This window comes from Suncus etruscus, chromosome 3, assembly GCF_024139225.1.
Source record: "Suncus etruscus isolate mSunEtr1 chromosome 3, mSunEtr1.pri.cur, whole genome shotgun sequence".
Classification (NCBI taxonomy): Eukaryota; Metazoa; Chordata; class Mammalia; order Eulipotyphla; family Soricidae; genus Suncus; species Suncus etruscus.
The window spans coordinates 160,317,603-160,343,143 of NC_064850.1; the positions used below are offsets into that span (position 1 = coordinate 160,317,603).

A 25,541-nucleotide genomic window follows, 5' to 3' on the forward strand; every position below is an offset into this window, starting at 1 on the left:
TTTTATTTTGTATATACAATATTAGTTACTTCAGATGACTGGCATTGTCATGTTTAAAAACAAATGCATTGAAGTCAGAAAAAATGGGTTCAAAGCAATTATACCACATGTAAATAAAAACAGTATCAATTATTGATCACCATCTATCAAGTACTATCAAGTTTTATGTTCATTGTCTACTGCTTCTGCTTCTCACCCAAACACTAAAAAGCACATATTTCACAAATTTTAAGATATAATAACTATATAATAACTATCAAGTACTATCAAGTTTTATGTTCACTGTCTACTGCTTCTGCTTCTCACCCAAACACTAAAAAGCACATATTTCACAAATTTTAAGATATAATAACTAAAGCACAGAACAATTAACTTACTCAAAGTTAGCCAGTATTGAAGCCTAAAGTCAAACCAAAGATAATGGATCACTGGAGTAAATTGCTTTTCTGTTTTCATGCTTTGAAGACACAGAAATTTTAGTCCGTGATAGTAGATTTTCTTTTGACAGAAATATGTGGCTTGGGCGAGATAGCATAGAGGTAAGGCGTTTGCCTTCCATGCAGAAGGACAGTCGTTTGAATCCCGGCATCCCATATGGTCCCTTGTGCCTGCCAGGGGCGATTTCTGAGTGGAGAGCCTGGAGTAACCCCTAAGCGCTGCTGGCTGTGAACCCCCCCCCCAAAAAAAAAAAAGATATCTGTGGCTTGACAAGTTAGTTATCTTTTCTGATTCTCATATTCTATACTGTAAGCTTAGAGAGTTGGAACTAGATTTATTTCATATACTGATTTCAGTATGAAGGTCTACATCTATTCTTTCCACTGTTACTGAATTTTGCAATTTTAACAGTAGATGGTGCTATCGGGTACTGGCTTTAAAAACCACTAAAAGCATTCCCTAGTAGACTGTTCTCACATAAGAGATAGTTAATGGGGGCTGGGAAGGTGGCGCTAGAGGTAAGGTGTCTGCCTTGCAAGCGCTAGCTGAGGTTCTATCCCCCGGCATCCCATATGGTCCCCCCAAGCCAGGAGCGATTTCTGAGCTCATAGCCAGGAGTAACACCTGAGCGTCAAATGTGTGTGCCCCCCCCCCAAAAAAGAGATAGTTAATGGAGGTGGGGGGGGTGAATTATTAATTGTATAGCCAAGCATTGGAGGTCTAAGGTAATTTGTCTATTAAAGGTTTCTTGGCAGGGACGATTGGGTGCAGAGAGATAGCTTAAAAGACTGGAGCATATGCTTTACATGTAGGAGTCCTGGATTCAATTCCAGGAACTGAATTGTCCTCTAAGCAATGAGTTAGGAGGAGCTCCTGAGCACTGCCAGTTTGGGCTCAAAGTGACTTAAAACAAAAACAGTTTCTTAAACCAGTAATTAGGAATGTGGGCTCACACATGTTTTGCATGTGTGAGGTCCTGAATTTAATTCTCGGCACTGAAAAAAAGAACAACTGTGTTCATCTCAAAGGTATCACATTATATGCTAGAGAGATTGACAGGGGCTAAGGTGCTTTTTTGTATGAAGCCAAGTGAGCTTCAATCTCTTCCACCATATATGTTCTCCCAAGCACCATCAGGATTGATCCCTGAGCACAGAGCCAGGAGCAAGCTTTGAGCAAAGCCAAGTATGACCCAAAAACCATTTTTTAAAAAGTGTCATATTGTGATACTTTAAAGCACTAAAAAAAGAAATGCTTAACTCTATAATTTACATATTGATTGACAGTTTGAGTTTTGTTTACTGCGCTGGAAGTTTTAAAATAATATTAAAATTCCAACTAAAACAGATGGCATCTATTTTTTGATTATTTTAAGGATGAATAATAACCACAGTTTTACACTTTAAGACTCAATTGTTTTTTATATTATTTAAATTCTTTTTTTTTTTTTTTTGGTTTTTGGGAGACACTCAGGGGTTACTCCTGGCTATGGGCTCAGAAGTCACTCTTGGCTTGTGGGACCATATGGGACACCGGGGGATTGAACCACAGTCCGTCCTAGGCTAGCGCTGGCAAGGCAGATACCTTACCTCTAGCACCACCGCACCGGCCCCTATTTTATACTATTTAAAGTCTATATAAATCTTTTTCTATTTTAATCTGCAGCAAGTAAAAATCTTTTATAAATATTTTTGTCCTGAGGCATCTAAGAAAGGAGGTAATAGTGCTTGGTTATGAATTACATATAAACTATACCAAAAAATAATTTGTATAAGAAACATATAGCTAGAGTATATGTTGTAATATGAGAATATTGGACATTTCGATTCCAAATACTTTCATAACTATTTTAATTCAGATTTAGGCTTAAAATAAGTTCATAGTTAGACAAGAGATAATTCACCAAATTAATGCATGCTTTCATGTAGGAGAACCAGGTTTGATTCATGGCACGATGTGGTTCTCCCAACCTCGGCCCCACAATCACAGGATTGACCCTTGTGCACAGAGCCACAAGTAGCCCTCACATCACCACCAGGTGAATCCCCCCCCCAAAAAAAAAAACAAATAAAAATAAGTTCACAGGGCCATATTGCCCATTGGTAACATATTATAGATCGATCCAGCATTTTATAGTTAGGAAAAATTACAATATAATTTTGAATATGAGGAAACACTACTAGAGAGAGAACACAAATTTTCCAAGCTTAGATCCCTAATTGAGCAAACAGTTAAAGTTTTTTCGTTTCCTGACTTCTGACCTCAAATAAGTTTTATTATTCTTTCTAAATTTATACATTAACTAAAACAATTTTTTTTATTTGCTATTCTCATTCCAGAAGCTGTTTAGGCAACAGATCGTATTTTATCTAGTATCGCTTTTTTTTTTTGGTTTTTGGGTCACACCCGGTGGTGCTCAGGGGTTACTCCTGACTCTGTGCTCAGAAATCGCTGCAGGGGAGTCGCTCCACTTTTCCTGAAGTGGCTGGTGGATGCTTCTTTGTGAGTGTTTTACACACCTGAGATCTGTCCTTTACCAGTGACTTCCCCATCTGATCTCACCAATGACTCGACATCTTGGAATGTGACCTGACAAGCCTCATTTACAAACATAGCAAGGGCTATACTTAGTGGTTATTAAAGCTTACAAGTGGCGTGGTACAAGAGACTATATAAAATGCTGAGGACTGAGCCTAGGTCAGCCAGCTGCAAGTTGGGATACTTTCTATTATCTAGATGCACTTCAGCATCTAGTCTTCACTAAAAAATATGGCCAACATACGCTGGAGGTAGCAACTGGCAGGACTGCAAGCATCAGGTTACAAGTTTCCTTTCATGTGCTACCCACATGCACCAAACGCAGTCAAGGTTGTTCCACTCCCTGGGACCCCTGAGAACACAACATAGTGTGAAACTTTGATGCAGAGCAGCCAGCATGCAGCAAGCACTGCAGCTGAAGACTGCAGCTGAAGACGTGTGATCACTGCTGGGAGCTGTTCACCCTGAACAAAAGGGTGATTCCCAGTGAGCACAGAAGCTTGAGTGTGTGTAAACAACATACATGTGAAATGCAGCACAGAGAACATATATGCAATCACTAAAACAAAAAGTAGGTGTGTGGGGACAGCTTATTTTAGACACTGAGGCTGAGTGTGCAAGCACCACAGTCGATTACAAGCTCAGTGAAAACCAGACACTTGTGAGTGTAAATGTGTGTGTGTGTGTGTGAATCTTAGTCTCATAATAATAACCACAAGGGGATAGTAAAAAGGACAAAGAAATTAGGGAAGATAAATATTAACCAGATATAATTCTCTAATGCTTTTGTAGTTTTTCTTTCCTTGAAATTAAACTCAGATTTCAGTGTCAAGTTCTTTGTCTACATGTAACAATGACTGTAAAAGTGTGCCTTTTAATCACATAACTATTTTCTATATTTCTTTTAAAATATTACATATGATAGTTTTTTAAAATATGGCCTAGAAGATATTAATTAAAGCAATTAAAGAGCTAAGAAGTAAGCTTTCTGAAGAATAGACCACTGATAAAAATCAATGTACTAAGTAGAATAATACCTTTATCTGAAAGGTTACAGTAATTGATGTAAATAAAATCCTTTCCTCTAATGTATTATATATAATATATACTTCTTGTTGTTATCATGATAAATAATAAAAGACTATTAAAATTATTTTGCATTTAGATTTTAGGACTGTCACCTATTTCTAATTAAATCAGGTTGATTTATCTATTACTTAGTACATTGACTATTTAACAGCTAAGGTTTTTTGTTTGTTTGTTTGTTTGTTTATGAGTTAGGAGGAGCTCCTGAGCGCTGCCAGTGTGGCCCCAAAATGACTTAAAACAAAAACAGTTTCTTAACCAGTAATCAGGGATGTGGACTCAGTACATATAGTCTTGCATGTATGAGGTCCTGAATTTAATCCTTGACACTAAAAAAAATAACAACTGTGTTCATCTCAAAGGTATCACATTATAAGCTAGAGAGATTGACAGGGGTTACTCCTGGCTCTGCGCTCATAAATTACTCTTGGCAGGCTTGGGAAACTATATGGGATGCCGGGATTCAAACCACTGTTCGTCCTGGGTTGGCTGCATGCAAGGCAAATGCCCTACCACTGTGCTATCTCTCAGGTCCCAGCTAAGTTATTTTTAGAGAGCCTTCAAAATGCTGTTACTTGACAATTACAGATCAATAGCTTCCTTAGCTTTTCTTGAAGTCCACTGGTGCCCAGAGAACACTTTAACAAATATTAGTAATTTTTCAGTCTAACACATTTCTAAAAACTTGTTTCCTTCTTTCCCCTTATGGTAAAATTAGTCAGATTTAGAGGACTCTAAATAGGACAAAAATTTCAAATACAACTCAAGGCTACTAAAGATGATTTGATTTTTTCAGTAGTTCCATAATGTATATAAAAAGGATGATCAAAATACAGTCTTGAATGACTCATTCTAAAAACTTATACTCTGAGTATCTGTGAGAGATCAAGTTGCTATTTTTTGATCTCTGTGATCAAGAGTAAATCTCTTTGATATCTTTGATCAAGAGCATTCTATAATTTAATATTTTAAATAGAGGCCCTCCTAATATATCAAATGATTTTAGGTAACACCTTGATAGAGCATTATGATATTAAATATAAATATTCTTAAAATAAATATATAATTTTTTTCAAAAGATAAAGAGAAATTACTCCTGGCAGGCTCAGGGGACTAATATGGGATGTCAGAGATCGAACCTGGATTTGCCTTGCACGTGACAGACCCAGGTCGGACTTCGGTTCAATCCCCCGGTGTTCCATATGGTCCCCCAAACCAGGAGCGATTTCTGAGTGCATAGCCAGGAGTAACCCCTGATCATCACCGGTGTGGCCCAAAAACCAAAAAAATATTGTATAATTGCAAGCACATACTTCATGGATTTTGTGTGCCCCATGTAATTTTTATATATTTTATGTATGCAAATTGATTTAACCCTAATTACAACATGTGAAGTAGATAATATTGATCTCATCCTCAATTTAGTTCTGAGGAAACTAAAACAAAACAGAAGTGCAAAAAAAATCTAATTGAAAGGGCAAATGAAGTGGGAGTACAGATAGTAAAATACGTGCCTTACACACACTGACCTGAGTTTGATTCCTGGCCCATATGTGTTCTCAAGTCCTGCTAGGAGTGAGCCCTGAATACAGAACCACGAGTGAGCCCTGAGCACCACTGAGGCTCATATTAAGCTCTCTGCCCCCCCCCAAAAAGAAAAAATTAGGCAAGTGACTAAAAAAATTCACGTATCATAAGAGATCAATATTTACATTTTCTGAAAGCTTTTTTAAATGGCAAGAATATGCACAGTTTTCTAACAAAAAAGATATACAAGTAGGCAATAAATACCTTAAAAGATGTTCAACATCATCAAACAACAAGGAAATGAAAATCAAAACCATATAAATAACACTTCACACCTACTAAGATTGCTGTGTTTAAAAAGACAAAGAATAATAATTGTGACTAAGCTGTAGAGAAATGTGAACCTTCACATACTTCTTTGGGAATGGAATGTGATACAGCTTGTTCGAAAAATAGTTCCAAACTCTTAAATATAATGTTTCCCAACTGTTGAGCATAAAGTTAGCATATGATTTGCAATTTTTCACCTAAGAGAAATAAAAACCTGTATCCACACAGACACATGAACATAAGCCAAGATGAATAGCTCAAAAGATTGTATCAGGGCCGGAGAGAGAGCATAGTGGTAGGGTGTTTGCCTTGCAAGCGGCCAACCTAGGACCAACGGTGGTTCGAATCCCAGCATCCCATATGGTCCCCCGTGCCTGCCAGGAGTATCACCTGAGTGCAGCTGGGTGTGCCCCCCACCCCCCAAAAATTGTATCATACCTTTTGCTTGTGGAAACTTCACAGTTCAGTGTCCAGCTCCACATGATCCCCTGAGCACCACTGCATATAATTTTAAAAAAAATGGTTAGTGCTTGTTTTTGTTTTGGGGCCACACCTGGCCATGCTCAAGACTTACTCCTGGCTCTATACTGAGGGATGATTGCTGCCAGGGCTCAGGGGACCATATGTGGTGCCAGAGATCCAACCAGTGTTGGCTGTGTGCAAGGCAAGTATCCTACCTGCTGTGCTATTACTCCAATCCTAGTTAATATTGTAAAAAGAAAAAAATCTTGAATTTAATTGTATTAATAATACAAAAAGTGGTAAAATCCAAATATATATCAACTTATAACTTAATAAAATATAGTAAGTATATGTATGTGTGCAATAGATCACTACTTGACAATAACAAAAATGAAGCGCTAGTGTGCTACAACTGACATCAACATGGCAAAAAATAAAATAAACCAATATATATACATATACATATATGTATATACTTGGTTTTGGGGTCACACCCTGCGGCGCTCAGGAGTTATTCCTGGCTCTGGGCTCAGAAATCACTCCTGGTAGGCACGGGGGACCATAAGGGATGCCAGGAATCAAACCAGGTTCAATGAGCTATTCCCCAACAAAATGCAAATGCCATGTTTTTCAGTTTAAAAAATAGCTCTGAGATGAGAAAAAAAATTACAATGTGTGTGATAGAGTTCAGTAAGCACAAAACCATAAATAGAAGGAAATTCTCATCACGATTCTTCCACTGCCGAGTTTGACTTTGGAACTAGTCCCATGTTCTGATTTCAAGAATCACCAGGTGTAAACTGGGGAGACAGTGTAACAGGCTGGTGTGCATAATTTGCATACAGGAGCCCTTTATTCAATCCCTGCCAGCACCAACTGTATAACCTCTGAGCACTGATTGAGGAATAGCCCCTGGGTACTGCCAATGTGACTCAAAAGAAACAACAAAAAATATGCATTATAGGCCAGAGAGATAGCAAAGCGGTAGGACATTTGCCTTGTATGTGGACAACCCAAGACAGACCTGGGTTTGATTCTCAGCATCTCATATGGTCCCCGAACCTGCCAGGAGCAATTTTTGAGCATAGAGCCAGGAGTAACCCCTGAGAGCTGCCAGGTGTGATCCAAAAACCCAAGAAAGACTTGTAATTCACATGGATCACAACAAAAAAAATTGGGGTGGGGGTTTGGGCCACACCTGTTTGATGCTCAGGCGTTACTCAGAAATTGCCCCTGGCTTGGGGGGACCATATGGGATGCCGGGGGATCAAACCACAGTCCTTCCTTGGCTAGCGCTTGCAAGGCAGACACCTTACCTCTAGTTCCACCTCACCGGTCCCTACAAAAAATATTTTTTAAAAAGAATATTTAGGGGCCAGAGAGATAGCATGGAGGTAGGGCGTTTGCCTTGTATGCAGAAGGACCGCAGTTCAAATCCCGGGATCCCATATGGTCCCCTGATCCTACCAGGAGCAATTTCTGAGTGCAAAGCCAGGAGTAACCCCTGAGCACTGCCGGGTGTGACCCAAAAACCAATAAGTAAAAAAAATATATATATATAATAAAAAAGAATATTTAATACACAATTTACTCACTTCTCTCTCTTCAAGGTACCCTGCAGATTGTCTTAGCAGATGTGAATTTTCTTTCATCATGTGGAAAGCAATTCTACTCTTGGTTTGTTATAATTTAACAATCTGAATAAAGTCCTGAATTTTGAATTAAAAAAATATTTGGACCAGAGAGAGATGTACAGTGGATAAGGCATTTTTCTTGCATACAGCCAACCCAAGTTTGATCCCCAGCACCACATATGGTTCACTGAGCACAGAGGAACAGAGCCAGGAGTAAAACCTGAGCACAGCCAAGTGTGAATCGAAGAAGAAAAGTTTAAATTTTGTTGTCTTTCTCCAACCCACTCTCATCTTAGAATATATTTTTCCTTTCTTCTTTTTTATTCTTGCTGGTTATGTTTTGGTTGGTTGGGTTTTTGTTTGTTTGTTGTTGTTTTGTAGTAGTGTATGTGTCAGTGGTTTAGCCATAAAGGCTTGTAATTTGGTTTGTGGCTCTAGGAAACAACCAGATCACACACAGCAGTGCTTGAGGATGCAAGTAGTTTCAGGGGTCAAACTCAGGGTATTCACATAGTAGGCATAAATTCTTCCATTTGACCTATGTTCCAAGCCCCAAATTCTAATTCTTTCAATATGAAGCTTCAGTATCACTTTCAGATAAAAAAAAGTCTCCTAACTTTCACCCAAGTAAAAGTTATAAAATATGTCATAATGTAGAATGTATATCACTTAATATAATCGATTTTCTAATCTGTTCTCCATCTAAACTTTGAGGGCCTCCTTTTGAAAAAGTTACACAGTAAGTACTCATTTCTCATCCAAATAAGATAAACATATGATAAATGTGCAAGACAGAGAGATGTGGCAAATTTTTGACTTGTTAGCACTGTAAGTTAATGTCCCATTTAAAAGGCAATTTGTGACATGTGGAAGTCAGGGATATAGCTCAGCAGTTGAGAACTTGCCTTCCTTATGAAAGGTCCTTGCTTTGATTTCTTCACACTGAAAATTTTAAAAAGAAATCAAGTTTGGATGTATCAGTAGCTATAGAGATGACCATGGTTCTTTAACAAATAGATTTTCACATGAATATTTTAAACCATGAGGGCTGCTCTCCGTGGTTCTGAACCAATCAAGTCCAAGATATAATGATGACCAGAATACAAAAATACACCACACATTGGAAGAAATTATTTTCCCACCACTCATCTGATAAAGGACTAATGTCTATGATATATAAAGCACTGGTAGAACTTTACAAGATGAAAAATCCAATCCACCAAAAAATGGGGAGAAGAGATGAACATAAACTTCCTCAAATGGCCAGAAGACATATGAAAAATTGCTCCTTATCACTAATTATCAGGAAAATGTAAATCCAACCAACAATGCGATATCACTTCACGTAAGAGAGCAATAGCCAGTGTTTGCATAAATGGGGGATGAAGAAGATACCTTCATTCCTTGGTGGTGGGAACATCAACTAAAGGAAAACAATATGGACATTCCTCAGAAAACTAGAAATGGAATTTCCAAACAACTCTATAATCCCACTCCTTAAAATATATCTCAAAGACCCAAAACACATACAGAAAAGAAATATGCACTCCTATGATCATTGTAGCTCTGTACACAGTGCTACAGCCAAATCTGAAAACAATCCAAGTTTCCAAAAAATTTCTGGAATAAGAAACTATGGTACTTATATATTATAGAATATTACATAGTCATAAAAAAGAATTGGGGCCAGAGCAATAGTACATCAGATTTGCCTTATATGCAGTCGACCCAGGTTCAATCCCCAGTAACTAATATGGCTCACTGACCTGCCAGGAGTAATTTTTGAGCGCACACCTAGGAGTAATGCCTGAGATAAAAAAAAACTCATCTTGTGGCCCAAAGCCAAATTAAAAAAAAATAATAATATAAAAGAAAAGATGAGGACTGGAGAGACAGCACAGCAGTAGGGCATTTGCCTTGCATGTAGCCTATCCAGGATGGATGGTGGTTTGAATTCCAGCATCCTACATGGCCCCCCAAGCCTTCCAGGATCTATTTCTGAGTGCAGAGCCAGGAGTAATCCCTAAGCGCAGCAGGGTGTGACTCAAAAAATAAATAAAAAAGATGAATCATGCAATTTGCTACTACATGGATAGGCTAGGAGAGCATCATGCAGAGTACAGAAGTAGAGGAAGAGATATAGAATGATTTATTTCCTCTATGGGAAATAAAAAACATAGTTGGGGAATAAAAAATGTCCAAAGACATAGAAATAAAGATGAGAACTGGTCTTCAGTAAGAAACTTGTGAAGGGGTAGGGGACGGAGAATAGGTCAGAGAAGGGAACAATACGACAAATGTGGAGGGAAGTGATCTCTCTGTAGGATAGGGTGATAAAAGTGATATACCCTATCAGCAACAGTACTGTAAGACATAGTGTCTTGGGGCCGAAGAGATAGCATGAAGGTAGGGCATTTGCCTTGCATGAAGAAGGGCATCCCATATGGTCCCCTGAGCTTGTCAGGAGTTATTTCTTTTTTTTTCCCTTTTTTTAATTTTTTATTTTTAATTATGAAAACAAAGATGCAAAGAAAGAGGACAAGGTAAAGTTACAGTGGAAGGACAATCACCCATAAACAGAATTCTCAGTAGTCCCGTTGCTGATATCTTAACTTTGAACTTTCAGCCAAAGAACATTAAGAAAAATAAAACAGAATCCATGTCCCTCAAGTCCCCAGATTGTAATACATAATATTTCTTAGCAGCACACAAAGCAATCTAAAGCTATAAAACTTATGTAACTCCTTATACATTGAAGGCAAAGTACTTTTTTGGGGGGGGGGCACACCCAGCAGTGCTCAGGGGTTACTCCTGGCTGTCTGCTCAGAAATAGCTCCTGACAGGCACGGGGGACCATATGGGACACCGGGATTCGAACCAACCACCTTTGGTCCTGGATCGGCTGCTTGCAAGGCAAACGCCACTGTGCTATCTCTCCAGGCCCGAAGGCATAGTACTTTTTTACATTTCCGTGCACATGCATATTAGTTTAACTTAACCTCAAAAGTTTAAGTGGTTGTTTTTCTTAAGGATTAGAGTCAAAGGAGCACAGTAAAAACAGTGTTAGAGTGGCAATTATTGTTTGCATAGGCCCACCAAAATATGAGGGACATGGAAAGGAAAAGCCTTGGCCTAAATACAAGGAGACCACCCTACCCCTGAAGTTTCCTGGCATAAGACCAACTCTAAGCTCCGGGCAAACTAGTTTGTCCAATCCAGGTCATTGTCTGTGTGCCAATACACTTTTATTTTTCACACAGTCTCTGTTGTTGGTATCATGTTTCCGTATTAAAGATCCTGGAATCTGCATATCCTACACTGCAGTCAGGATGGTGCAGAGCGTCCTCTCGTTTCACCTCACAATTAAAGGGCAATGCAGAGAACCCTGTCCTGTAAGCAGGTCGTTGTTGTTGTTGTTGTCAAGTCTTCTTAGAGTTAAGGGAAGTCTCTTTTGAGTAGGTCTATGTCAGAGCAATGGTAGGGTCTTCCCTGGTAGAAGATTGCTTCCAGGTGTTGTTATAAAAAAACCTTGGATGTTTCATAGATAGCTTCCCTGGTTCGGGGTGAATAGAGGATGCCCATTCTTCTGAGGCCTGTGCCAGGTCATTATATCAATGTTCAGGGTGTGAGGTCCCATTTCACTATAAGATTTGTGTGTTATAATCTCTATTAGATAAGAACTTATTTGTATGTATAGTATTTTCCCATTTTAATGTGCCTATGCAAACAAGGAACAATGCCACGTGGCATTATCGGCGCATATGGGGGCCATAAGAACAAGTCCAACAAACCCCATAACATGGTTCAATCATAAGCATTAAACTGAGGGACTCTTCCACCAAAATTCCTTATTGAACAGCTCACAAAGAGAATACAAGATAAAAAGTGGGTAGAATCGTCACGGTAAAAGAATATTTAGAAAGAGTTATAGCTGTTAAAGAAAATACACATAAAATATTCAAAAGACATATGTGTCCATTTTATGTCTTTTGAAATAGTTAGGGGTTGTTAAATCCAATGCACGACTTTGGTCTGTGATTAGGACTGTGTAGTACTGAAGTTAAAAAGGGTAAATGTGGGGTACCGATGGTTGGGAGTGAGAGAGTTAAGGAGTAATAATGAGCTTTGTAGGGGTGCGTGAAAGGGAAGAATCTGTTGGGGCAGGAGGTCGGTCTTGGTACCTAACAAATTAAGAACTGAGGGTAAAGAGGGTTAATTAAGGGGAAGATAAAGAATCCAGATTGGGAGATGAGGGAGTAGAAGGGGCTCTGGTGTGTGTGTGGGGGGGGGGAAATATCAGAGGGGCTATATACATTGTATAGATGAATTGTTTATGGATTAGGCTTGGCAGTCAGAGAGGACCACTGTATAGGAAGTCATGTCTACATATACACTGATTTGAGAGAACTATTTGAATATTATCCTCCAAATCTAGAGAATTCCATTTTTTTCCTTAGAAACAGTCGAGAATTAAAAATATTTTTGGGTGTTGTTTAAAAGTTTATATGTTTAAATGCGCCAGTGCACTTTTGAAAATGAATACTAGTAAGAAAAGAACTCCTGAATGGGGTCCAGTATGCATAGGGGAGAAATTTCTCGCCCCACCCTACCCCCAGGGCCCAATTTACCAGGCGTGACCCTGAAGACCAGTCTGGCGTGGGGGGATCTCAGTCCCCTGGACTAAGTGGTCAGCCCAGGGGGCCTATGGCTAGCTGTCCTGCCCAGAGCCCCCAATATACCAGCTGAAGAGAAACATAAGAACTGGCATATGGAGTCTTCTGGGTGCAGCCCCTGCCTCTGTAGTTTGTGTATGCATAGGGGAGGAATTTCTCTCCCCCACCCTCCTCCCCAGGGCCTGATTTACCAGGCCTGGTCTTGAAGACCAGTCTGGCATGTGGGGATCTCAGTCCCCTGGACTAAGTGGTCAGCCCAGGGGGCCTATGGCTAGCTGGTCAGGAGTTATTTCTGAGTGTAAAGCCAGGAGTAATCCCTGAGCTCTGCGGGTGTAACCCAAAACAACCCAAACAAACAAACAAACAAAAAAAGACATAGTGTCTAAAGGGTAGAAAATAGAAGGAAAAGAAGAAAGTGCTTGCCATAGAATTAGGCAAGAGGGAAACTGAGGACATTAGTGGAGGAAAGTGGACACTAGGGAAGGAATTGGTATTGGGGCATTTTATATATGGATATCCACCATTGTATTTGTAATTTATACTAATTAAAATTAAACAAAATTAAACAAAGAAATTGAAGACCCAAGTCTATTCCGTTAATATCTCTGACTGATTCTGTCCCCAAAAATTTGAAGCAGATTTAGAAAGGGAGAATCTAAGAGGAAAACAGAAGACAGAGAGAGATAATTATCAATGCATAACTACTTACATATTTGGGCAGGAAAAATTATTTTGAGATTACTTAAAATATATTCAACTTCAAAGTTCATAGCAGAAATTTGGAGACCAGTGGTAGAAAAAGTATCTGCTTTGAAAGCATGAGGCTCTGAGTTTTTTTCTCCAGAATTTTCTTATATAGTAAGTGCAATACTAACAGCATTACCCTTTACGGTCCCTGGTGCTACAGCAAAGTATGCAATCTCTGGCATATTGGAAACAAGAGTGTGCCTGCACTGCAGATAAAGTGTGCTGCTCCCAGCAAGCTCCACAATCTAAGTATGGGCAAGAACTACAATCAATGGGCCAGATAGCTAGTACTATAGTTCGGGCAATTGCCTTGCATACAATCCTGGCAGAGCCAGGATTAACCCCTGAGCACTGCCAGTTTGATCCAATAATTAAAAATAATATAAGAAAGAACTGCAATCAACCACGTGACTCCTCATTCTTCGGAGCAGTAACAAAAAGAGGTGAGTCAGGAAAGGGAGAAATAAAAGTTCCACTGCCAAGGAAAACACTTGCTAGAATAGAAAGCAATGTATGATAGAAGAGAAAAAAATAAAGTAATAAACATAGTAAAGAGTTCATGTCCAAGATCATTAGAGAACATTTCAAAACATTTCAAAAATCTAAGAAATTAATAACTAAGAGAATGAGCTAAGTTCTTTAGTATACTTTCTAAGAAACACAGATGATTGGATAGAAATATCCAAAAGCTGAAAAGAAAATATCCTAAAGCTGGAAAGAGGAATAGCTAAGAGTGATCCAGTAGCACCATCACAGAAAAGCAAATACAATCTGAATTAAATGCAGAATCCTGGGTGACTCACTGAGGAAATCCATTGGAAAACCCAGTTACTATTTATAAGAGGTTTATTCTTGTGGAACCATGGATCTATGGCTGGTTTCAGAGCTAAGGAGTATGACTGTGGTATGAGGGAGGTGAAGATAGGACTTCAGGTTGAGAAGTTTGCACTGAGGAAAGAGATACACACTTAAAAACAACACCAAAGCTTAACCCTCCACTCTAACAAAACCACACCCAAGAGTGTTGGCTGGCCTTATGGCTGGGCTTAGGGCAGCTACTGACAGTGTTAGAGAGGCTTGGAGAACCATGCTTTCAACCACAGCAGTATTTCCCCAGTCACTGTACTATGTGTCGTTTTAAATTAAAATAAAGGAGGTGGCTGGAGAGAGCCTCTCCCCACCACAGCCTCACAGAGGTAGCAGTTCCCAACTATCACGATATCTATTTTCAGAAAAACAAAAGGAATATGTTGGCAAGGAGAAATTGGAAGACCTTGTACAGTATTGGTGGAAGTGCAAAATAGTGAAACTATTATAGAAAACAGTGTGGACTATCCTCAAGAAAATTAAATGGGGCCAAAGAAATAGTAAAGTTGTAGGGCTCTTGCCTTGCATGCAGACAACCCATGTTTGTTCTCTGGCATCCCACATGAGTACCACCAGGAATGATTCCTCAGTATAGAGACAGGAGTAACCTGTGAGTATCCATTACTGGGTGTGATTAAAAAAAAAAGAAAAAAGAAAAAAACTGAAATGGAACTACTATATAGTCTAACAATACCACTTAGGAGAAATTATCCAAAAGAAGTAAAACAAGTATAGTGAGAGACATTAGTTCCCCAATGTTCATTACAATACAATTAACAGTAGTTAAGAAACAACTTGGGGCTGGAACGATAGTACAGCAGTAAGGCATTTGCTTTGCATGAGGCCAATACAGAACGGACCCCAGTTTGAATCCCGGCATCCCATATGGTCCCCTGTGCCTGCCAGGAGTGACTTCTGAGTGCAGAGCCAGGAGTAACCCTGAGTGCTGCTGGGTGTGACCCAAAAACCAAAAAGGAAGGAAGGAAGGAAGGAAGGAAGGAAGGAAGGAAGGAAGGAAGGAAGGAAGGAAGGAAGGAAGGAAGGAAGGAAGGAAGGAAGGAAGGAAGGGAGGGAGGGAGGGAGGGAGGGAGGGAGGAAGGAAGGAAGGGAGGGAGGGAGGGAGGGAGGGAGGGAGGGAGGGAGGGAGGGAGGGAGGGAGGGAGGGAGGGAGGAAGGGAAAACAGTCTAACACCAAGCACCATCTGGTCTGACCCAAAATCCAAACCAAATCAAGCCAAAAACAATATATAAGGTCATTTCCAGGAAAAAGGCAGAACAAACTACATCAGGCAGAATCTTTTTAAGGCTTAAACAACCAACTAAGTAGTACACAAAAATCCACTTTTTACTGGAAGGCAACTGAATATTTGAAGGCCAGGTCTGTTGTGGTAATAAAACTGGGAGTAGATGGTAGATGCATCCACAACTGGGAGGAGTACAAAGACACAAAGAGGCATATTATGGACCAATTGAGGGGAAATCCAGACATCAGGGATATCCTCATCTTCAGAACTCCTGTAGGTTCCCTCCCAGTGGAAGGAAAATATTACCCCAGCCCCAAAGTTTACTGCTTTGACTAGATACTCAATCACAATGGTTGTTAAGGCCATGAGATCCAGGGAGGTCTGCCTTCAGTTAAAGCCGCTACCTAACTACAATCTTGGGCTCAGGGTGACCAGGTTTGTGGAACAAGCCAGAGGAAGGCCAGAACTTTGAGACCACCAAGAATATAACTGAGCTCCTCCACAAGAATGGAAAATCTGTCTGCCAAGGGTGGGTCTGCAACTAAATGTTGTATTAATATAAAATATAAATTCCTAGGGTTGTGGTGAGGCCTTTTTTGGTAAGGCACCTGTAGCCCCTTGGCCAGTGGGTCTGAAGGTTGCAGGAGGAGAGATACATAAGCAGTCAGTTGAAGTTTCAGTTTTTCAGTTTTCAGTTGAAGACCACCAGCTTTATTTCACGGCCCTAACCTTCATGAGCATTTTCTAACATGGCTTCTATGCTAAGCTTTTCAAGCAGCCTCTTTCAACTGCCCTCCATGATTCCTTGCTGCCTCTTTTTCTTCCTCCTTCCCCCCAAGCAACACCTTTATTCCCAGCTGCAGATCCCTCCCAGCTATGAGTGGGTCTGACCATCCAGGTAGTGGAATGAGGTTATGGGTAACAACCAAATTTCAATTTTTTTCTCTCACAAGGCAATCAATCTGTCCTCTCTATTTCCTTGTAAACCCAGGAAAGACTGTCTTTAGAAGCCATCAGTGCCAGTTGCAAATACTGAAGATGAAATCTGGAACAACAAAGTTCTTTTTTTTTTTTTTTTTTTTTTTTGCGGGGTGGTGGTGGTTTTTTGGTGGTTGTTGTTGTTGTTTTTGCTTTTTGGGCCACACCCTGTAACGCTCAGGGGTTACTCCTGGCTGTGCACTCAGAAATCACTCCTGGCTTGGGGGACCATATGGGACACCCGGGGATCGCACCAAGGTCTGACCTGGATCGGTCGAGTGCAAGGCAAACGCCCTACCGCTGTGCTATCTCGCTCCAGCCCCAAGTTGTTATTTCTTTTAATTTAAAGAACCATGATTTATAGTTATTGACCACTGAGTTTCATGCATATGATAATTCAATACCATTCCCACCAATGTCAACTCCCATTACCAGTGCTCCCATACTTCTTCATTCCCCACACTTTAATCAATCTCCCCTATACTTTGCCTGTCACCTTGCTTGACAGGCACATTCAACTTCGGTGATTTCAGTTTATATCTTATGTTCTCAGTGTTGATGAGTTTGTGTTTTAAATGTATAGCTATACCACTCTCCCCCAATATAAAAGAAACCCAGGCTCCTAAGACTTTTATTTTCCTTTCTTATCTTCTTCCTTTCTGCCTTGACTGCTTTTCTTTTCTTTTTTTTTGGGGGGGGGGTCACACCCAGCAGTGCTCAGAAATCACCCCTGGCAGACACTGGGGACCATATGGGATGCCGGGATTCGAACCAATGACCTTCTGCATGAAAGGCAAACACCTTACCTCCATACTATCGCTCTGTCCCCTTGACTGCTTTTCTTTTCTATTCTCTCCTCTCTAGGTTCTAGGGTCAAGGCTGATCTAGGCATCCCCCCTTTACTACATTACATTTCCTAACACAATTATTTTATATACCATAGATAAGTGAGATCATTTTGTGTTTGTCTTTCTTCTTCTGGCTTACTTCATTCAGCATATCTTCCAGTTTCAAACAGTTACAGCAAATTGCAAAGTTGGAACAACAAATTAGCTGATCTAGCCTCAAGGAGAGAGAGTAGTTATAGATTTTATGCCTGTGCTAACCATCATCCCTCAGGTCAGTAATTGTGGAAAACAATTTGACCTCTTCACACCACATACCCAGGTGTAGAGAAAAAATATTTATACAGATCTCTAAAGTAGAATCACAGCACCTCCAACTGGAAAGTCAAAGCAAATACCTATCTATTTGAATCTTGCAAGAGAATAAACAAGAGACTAATCTGTAGAAGTTAATATCTGCCTTCACCATCCGTTCCATTCCCTCTGGTATTGTTGTGTTGTTGTGCTGTTGTGTTGCTGTGGTGCTTACTAGTTCACCTGAGATTGTTCACCAAAGCCTGGTGCTAACCAGGGTCAGCTCCTTTAATTGCAGTTCTTTTTTTTTTTTTTTTTTTTAACTCTGGGGTTACTGCTGGCTTGTGCTCAGAAATTGCTCCTGTCTTGGGAGACCATATGGGACTCCAGGGATCGGTCCATCCTAGATCAGCACATGCAAGGCAAATGCCTTAAGGCTTGTGCCACCGCTCCAGCCCCTAATTGCAATTCTTGCACACTTGCGTTTGGCGGTTAAACTCCTCTTCTATGTGGTGCCAAGGATTGAACATGGGGTTCCAACATGAAAAGCATAATTTTCAATTATTTTAGCCACTTCTAGATCTTTTTTAAATTGTAATGTTACTAAACCTAGCATGCCTTAGTTGTGTGACCAGAAATAGCTGGAAGCACCAGGAATAACTGAAGCACAGCAAAGCTGCTAGACTCAAATAGCAGAGGTGCCAGCATCTGTCTCCATATATACACGAAGTTCCAGGGTTGAACTTGCAGCCTCACACTGGCTAGTCAAGTACGTTGCCACTAAGTCATCTCTGGCAGGCTTGAGGACCATATGGGATGCCAGGATTCAAACCACCGTCCTTCTGCATGCAAGGCAAATGCCCTACCTCTATGCTCTCTCTTCATCCCACCACTTTATTTTTTAATGTCATGGTTTCTTTGTATTTTTTTGTTTGTTTGTTTATTTCTGGGCCACACCCAGTGACGCTCAGGGGTTACTCCTGACTCTTCAATCAGAAATAGCTCGTGGCAGACTCAGGGGACCATAGGGGATGCAGGGAACCGAAACCAGGTCTGTTCCGGGTAGGCCAGCTGCAAGGCCTACCACTGTGCAAATACCCTACCACTGTGCTTTTGATCCAGCCCAATGATGTCATGTTAATTATTTCTAGGAGCCATTCCTGGAAGAGCTAGTTACCAAGGCTATACCTGGAGGTGCTGACTGGTGGGGCCCTTGGTGCTGGAGCTCAAATTCAGAGCCATGCACATGTAGGCATGTGCTCTTACCACTTGAGCTATTTCTACTGTTTCTCCTGTATTATATTTTAAGAGTTTTTTTCCTTTTCACATGTAAGTCTGGGTAACTATCATAGATTTTCAACATCTGATTTTTAACTTTTAATTTTATTCTGTGCATTCATTTGTCTACATTTGTGTAGCAGGACAGCCCCTGAAGAGGTTGACTGATGGAGGGATGGAGAATGAGGCCCTTTTCTTCCAGCTCGGAGCACGTGTCTGCCACCCTGTCTAGCCCACGGTTCTGAGGTGAAACGGCGGGTAAACAGCTCGCAGACAGTCAGGCTCATGGAAATATTTGCTTTATTCGGATGGACAAAACTGAAGTCCAAAGACTCAGATTCAGTTCCAGCCAGCAAAAGCCTCTCGCCTTCCCCAGACCCTTGCTCTTATAGTCCAGAGTCAGGTCCCACCCAATGGTGGGATCAGATACCAACCAATGGTGGAAGCAGAATCAGGTCCTACCCTAGGGTGGGGGCAGAATGCCAGGTCACACCCTAGGGTAGGGCACAATCACCTAATCAGATTAGGGTGAGCAACATAGTAATCCCCCAAAATATTTACATACACAACACATTTGGATCACTATTATGCTGTTTTTAAAAATGTGATATTTGATCATTTAAATTTTTTATTCTGTCCTTTTTTTCAGTATTGAATTTGTCATAAATTTCCTCTACATTTTAATATAAAATTGAGACTCAATTTCACTAAATTTCTAGTTTCCACAAAAAGCTTTTCAGCATAGGAAGAATTAACTTTTCTCCTGCCACCCCACCCCATGAATTGTCATCTCTAAAATGTTATGTTTAGGGGCTGGAGAGATAGCATAGCAGTGCTATCCTTGTACCCACCAAGAGTAATTTCTGAGTGGAGAGCCAGGAATAACCCCTGAGAGTTGCCAGGTGTGACCCAGAATCTATAGTCTATAGTCTACATATATCTATAGGACATATAGTCCTCTGAGTTTCTCCAGGAGTGATTCTTGAGCACAGAGTACAGAATACAGAATAACCCTGAGCACAATAAGTTAAGGTCTAAAAACCAAAGAAACAAAAATTGAATCCAGAGGAAATAGTACAGAAGTTCAGGAGTTTGCCTGTCATCATGAGTAAGGTGTTTGCTTACATATGTGAGGAACTGAATTCAATTGCAGCACTGCAAAACACAAATAAATTACACACTGAAAAGTAAAAGGATGGCCCGGAGAGATAGCACAGCGGCGTTTGCCTTGCAAGCAGCTGATCCAGGACCAAAGGTGGTTGGTTCGAATCCGGGTGTCCCATATGGTCCCCCGTGCCTGCCAGGAGCTATTTCTGAGCAGACAGCCAGGAGTAATCCCTGAGCACTGCCGGATGTGACCCAAAAACCAAAAAAAAAAAAAAAAAAAAAAAAAAACACATATTGTATTTGTTCCCATTTTGTTTCTTCACTTCAAAATAATATATATGCAGTGTGCATAGGAATTTGTTTATAGTTTTTGTTTTTACTATGGTTTAGCCCTCAATGGTCTGAGGGACAGTGAATTTGACCCCCTGTTTAAAAAAAATGTGAGGACCACTGGATTAAGATTTACTAATGTCAAAACAATTCAACTTTGAAGGAAGAATATGGAATATGGACTGGAAAGTCCAGGAAGGAACACAAGATAGACTGTAACATTAGTAATGTTTGAGATCATGATGTAGGAAACATTTATGTAAATGTATTTATTTATAAAATTTCATTGTTTTGTAAACATAATTTATATACTTTGATATTTTATTCTTGATTTTTTGGGGGGCCACACCCATTTGATGCTCAGGGGTTACTCCTGGCTAAGCGCTCAGAAATTGCCCCTGGCTTGGGGGGATCATATGGGACACTGGGGGATCCAACTGCGGTCCGTCCTTGGCTAGAACTTGCAAGGCAGACACCTCACCAGCTCCTTTTTTTCTTGATTTTTTTTTTTAACTATAGTGGGGGCTACGGCCTGAAGGGTTCAAGAACTAACAGAGCATGGCTGAAACAAGGGGGTCAAGCAAGTGCTGGGGATCTAGCCCTAAAGCCTCTCATCTGCAAAATAACTATTATACCACTTGAGTGCACGCCTACATAAATTTTAAATATTTATCCCCGAGTAGCTCTGTGGTAAAGTATATGCCAAAAACGTGCAAGGTCTGAGTTGGAATCCAATTTTGGTATATGTGCTGCCGAAGCGAGCACTGAGCTGGAATTCAAGCACCACCTAATCCCACTGCAAACCATCTCTATCCAACACTGACAGGCGTGACCCTGATTTAAAAAAATTTACCTTGGGGGCTAGAAAGATAGCACAGCAGGTAGGACTTATGCCTTGCAAACAACTGATCCAGGTTCGATCCCTAGAATCCTATATGGTCCCCTGAGCCTGCCAGGCGTGATTCCTGAACACAGGGGTAGGAGTAACCCCTATGTTTTCTCCAGAATTTCTGCAGTTCTGCAATTTTGTACAAAATGAAACACACTCTTACCATATAATCTGCAACATTTTCTGGCACTTCCCAAAAGAAATTGAAAACTTATGAGCACACAGAAGCCTGTTTATGGGAATTTACAGCAGCTTGTTGTAGTTGCCTAAACTTGGAAACAACCAAATATCCTTCATATGTAAAGAGTAAAAGTTATGTATAAAAAATAGACCAGCATTTAATTTTTTGTTTTGTTTCTGTTTTTTGGTCACACCCAGTGGCACTCAGGGGTTACTCCTGGTTCTGCACTCAAAAAGTGTTCCTGGCAGGCACAGGAGACGATACGGGATGCCGGGATTCGAACCACTGTCTGTCCTGGATCAGCTGCATACAAGGCAAATGCCCTACCTCCATGCACTCTCTCTGGCCCCAGCATTTGATATTTAAGGGAAACAAAATACATATGGCCATGGATATAGCCAACAAAACATGCTTTTTATATGGAAGGCCTGGATTTAATCTCCTATAGCTCAAGACATGAATTATACCTGACCACCAATGGGTATGGTCCATAAAACAAAAAAAAAAAGGAAGTGAGCTATCAAGCTATTAAAGGAAGTGGAAGAAATTTAAATGAATATTGATAAGTGAGTAAATGTAAAAGGATATATACACTAGATATCTGTTCACAAATCCACCAAAGAAAGACCATATGAGAATATGGCAATCCTTACCATCTACACAAGAAGAGATTACCAGACATAAACTTAATTTGCTGGATCCTAGATTTTATTTTATTTTATTAATTTATTTAATTTGGTTTTTGGGTCACACCCGGCAGCACTCAGGGGTTACTCCTAGCTCTATGCTCAGAAATCACCCCTGGCAGGCACGGGGGACCACATGGGATGCTGGGATTCAAACCACCATCCTTCTGCCTTACCTCCATGCTATCTCTCCGGTCCCTTTAAATTATAATTTAATATAATATAATTAATTATAAATAATAATAATAATTATTATTATTATTATTATTATTAGGTTTATGGGCCACACCTGGCGGTGCTCAGGGGTTACTCCTGGTTGTCTGCTCAGAAATCACTCCTGGCAGGCACGAGGGACCATATGGGATGCCGAGATTCAAACCAACCACCTTAGGTCTTGGGTTGGCTGCTTACAAGGCAAACACTGCTGTGCTATCTCTCCGGCCTCCCCCTTTAAATTATTTTTAAATGCTCTCTACCCCTGCCACCTTTTTAAAATTTAATTCAGTTTGCATTATCCCTTTTGAGGGGGGACTAATTTAGTTTTAATATTATTTTATTTATTTTTGCTCTTTTAGGCTTCACTCCTGACTCTGCACTCAGGAATTATTCCTGGAAAATGCTCTACCCACTGTATTATTTTTCTAGCCTCTATTTAACTTCGTTTTTAAAACTCATTGAGGTGCTAGAGCAATAGTACAGCAGATAGGGTGTTTGCCTTGAACAGGGCCAATTCACATTTGATCCCTGAAATGGCATCCCATATAGTTCCACGAGTCTACAGGAGAATTATTGAGCACAGAGCCAAGAGTAATCCCTGAGCTTCAAGTGTGACCCAAAAACAAAACAAAACTCCCAAACAAAAAATTAACAAGATAAAATTCAGTGAGATATATGTTGACTTCAAAATCAAGTAACTATTGTGGCATGAGTGATCATTTATTTTTCAGATACATGGTATTTTATCAACTCTGTTTTTTTATCATTTATTTTTTATTATTTATTTTTTATCATTTATTTTTCAGATACATGGTATTTTGTCAACTCTGTTTTTGTTTATTTTGTTTTGTTTTGGGGCCACATCTAGCAATATTCATGGATTACTGCTGACTTTGTTTTTAGGAATCATTCCTGGCAGTGTTCAGGGGACCATACGTGGTAAGTGGATCAGCTGCATACAAACGTCTAACCCACTGTACTATCTCTCTGGTCCTATAAACTCTTGGTTTTATAGTATTTTGATAGCTTATTTAAATAAAAGCAAAATTTCCATAACTTAAAATTTTGTTTCTGTTATTTAAGTCACTTGGTCCATGGTAATTTGCTATAAGAGCTGAAGCTACACTAGATTTCTTGTTTGCTATTTCTAATCAATGTTGTATTAGTCATATAACGTATTCCATATATTATTACTTTTTCTGTAGGTTGATTGTGAGTCGATATCTTATAGTCAATATTCATAAATCAATATAAATTTGAAGAGGTATTTTAAAAACTAATTTAGCACAATTGGAAACAACAATATGAAGTAATCTGGTATAATGTTCTATCTGTATCACTTAAGAGAATTGATGGAATCATTGATAGCAAAAATTATAGTGACAAATTTTTTAGAGGCTTCTAAAAATGTAGGTACCAGCAACAAATAATTGAATTTGCTTTAGCTATTTTATTTACTTACTTATTTGTTTGTTTATTTTTTATCACTACTACTGGTGATGTTCAGGGGTCACTTCTAGCTCGGTGTTCAGGAATCACTCCTGGGTGTTCTCAGGGAACCATTTGGGCTGCCATGAGCATGTCAGCCGTGAGCAAGCTAAGCACCGTATTTGCTGATTTAACTCTCCAACTTCCTAACTTGTTGCTTGTTTGTTTTGGGCTCACACCCAGCAGTGCTTAGGGATTACTCCTGCCTCCACAATCAGAAATTCTCTAGGCAGTGCTTATGGGACTGAAGGAGATGCCATCAATCAAACCTGGGTCTGTCAATGCAAGGCATACATCTTACCCACTATATACCCTCATACCCTCATTAATGCCCCTCTCTATCTATTTTACTTTTTTTTTTTTTTTTTGGTTTTTGGGCCACACCCGGCATTGCTCAGGGGTTACTCCTGGCTCTCTGCTCAGAAATAGCTCCTGGCAGGCACGGGGGACCATATAGGACACCGGGATTCGAACCAACCACCTTTGGTCCTGGGTCGGCTGCTTGCAAGGCAAACGCCGCTGTGCTATCTCTCCGGGCCCTATCTATTTTACTTTTATGTGTAAAACTTCAATTTGTTTTTCTCTAACTGATTGGTGATGCTTAGGTTTACATTTTGCTCATTGTAAAATTAGGTCTTCTCGAATATCTTATTCTGAGATTATTTTTCTCCAGCTGTATGAGCTTTTTTTTTTTTTTTTTTAAATATGGAACGCTTCACGAATTTGCGTGTCATTCTTGTGCAGGGGCCATGCTAATCTTCTCTGTATCGTTCCAATTTTAGTATATGTGCTGCCGAAGCGAGCACTGTATGAGCATTTTAAAATCTATGTGCGAGGCCAGAGACATAGCTACCTGGACTGAACTAAGGTCCCCAAGCACCTCCCTGAGTGACTCTAGCACAGACTGCAGTGACGGGGTGTGGCCAAAAGCCAAAAAACAAACCAAAAAAAAAAAAAAAATCAATGTGCTAGCCTTGTTTTCTGCTGACAGGCAGCAGTGACACTGCACATGCAGATTTTTGCTGATAGTAGCTTAAAGTAAATATCTTAAGAATGGTAACACTTTAAAAAATAAAATCAAAGATACAGTATGCTATCATAGTGAAATGATTGAGCTAGAGTTCTTAGTTGGAAGCAAAACTTTCAGTATCCCTCCCATTGTCTATTTTGTCAACACTAACTGCCCCTAGATAGAAAATGGACTATTGTTTGGATAACTTAAATCTTTCTTCCACTTTTCCTGCTGACTTTCCAGTTTCCAAATTGAAGCAAACAAATTAAAACAAAAAATGACCAATTCAGGCATAGTTACTTGACTAGGTTAGATCAAAGTGGTCATTTGAATTAAATTATATGGTTTGCTTTATCCAATTAACTATTCATTATCCTACCATGCCTATGTATAGATACTGTGTTAGGGTGCTGACATAGAAATCTAATATATGCATTTTCCAGAAGGAAAGTTGATCCAATTCACTCTTTTTTTGGGGGGAAGGTCACACTCAGCAGCACTGGGGTTACTCCTGGAAGGTTCCAGGAACCATACGGGATGCCGAGATTCAAACCATCTTCCCTCTGCATGCAAGGCAAATGCCCTACCTCCATACTATCTCCAGCCCTGATCCAACTCACTCTTAAACTCACATTGTACTTTAATTCACCTTGCATTTAAACCTAGTATTTATATAAACACCAAGAGGTTA

The 25,541-nt window shown here is 39.9% G+C and overlaps 1 non-coding gene across 1 annotated transcript; it reads right to left on the reverse strand.

The window, feature by feature from the left end:
* Positions 1-24,537: 24,537 nt before the first annotated feature.
* On the reverse strand, positions 24,538-24,644 carry LOC126005622 (U6 spliceosomal RNA). Its single transcript, XR_007494666.1, has one exon. It is a non-coding gene; the product is annotated as a U6 spliceosomal RNA (small nuclear RNA).
* Between the last annotated feature and the right edge of the window lie 897 nt (positions 24,645-25,541).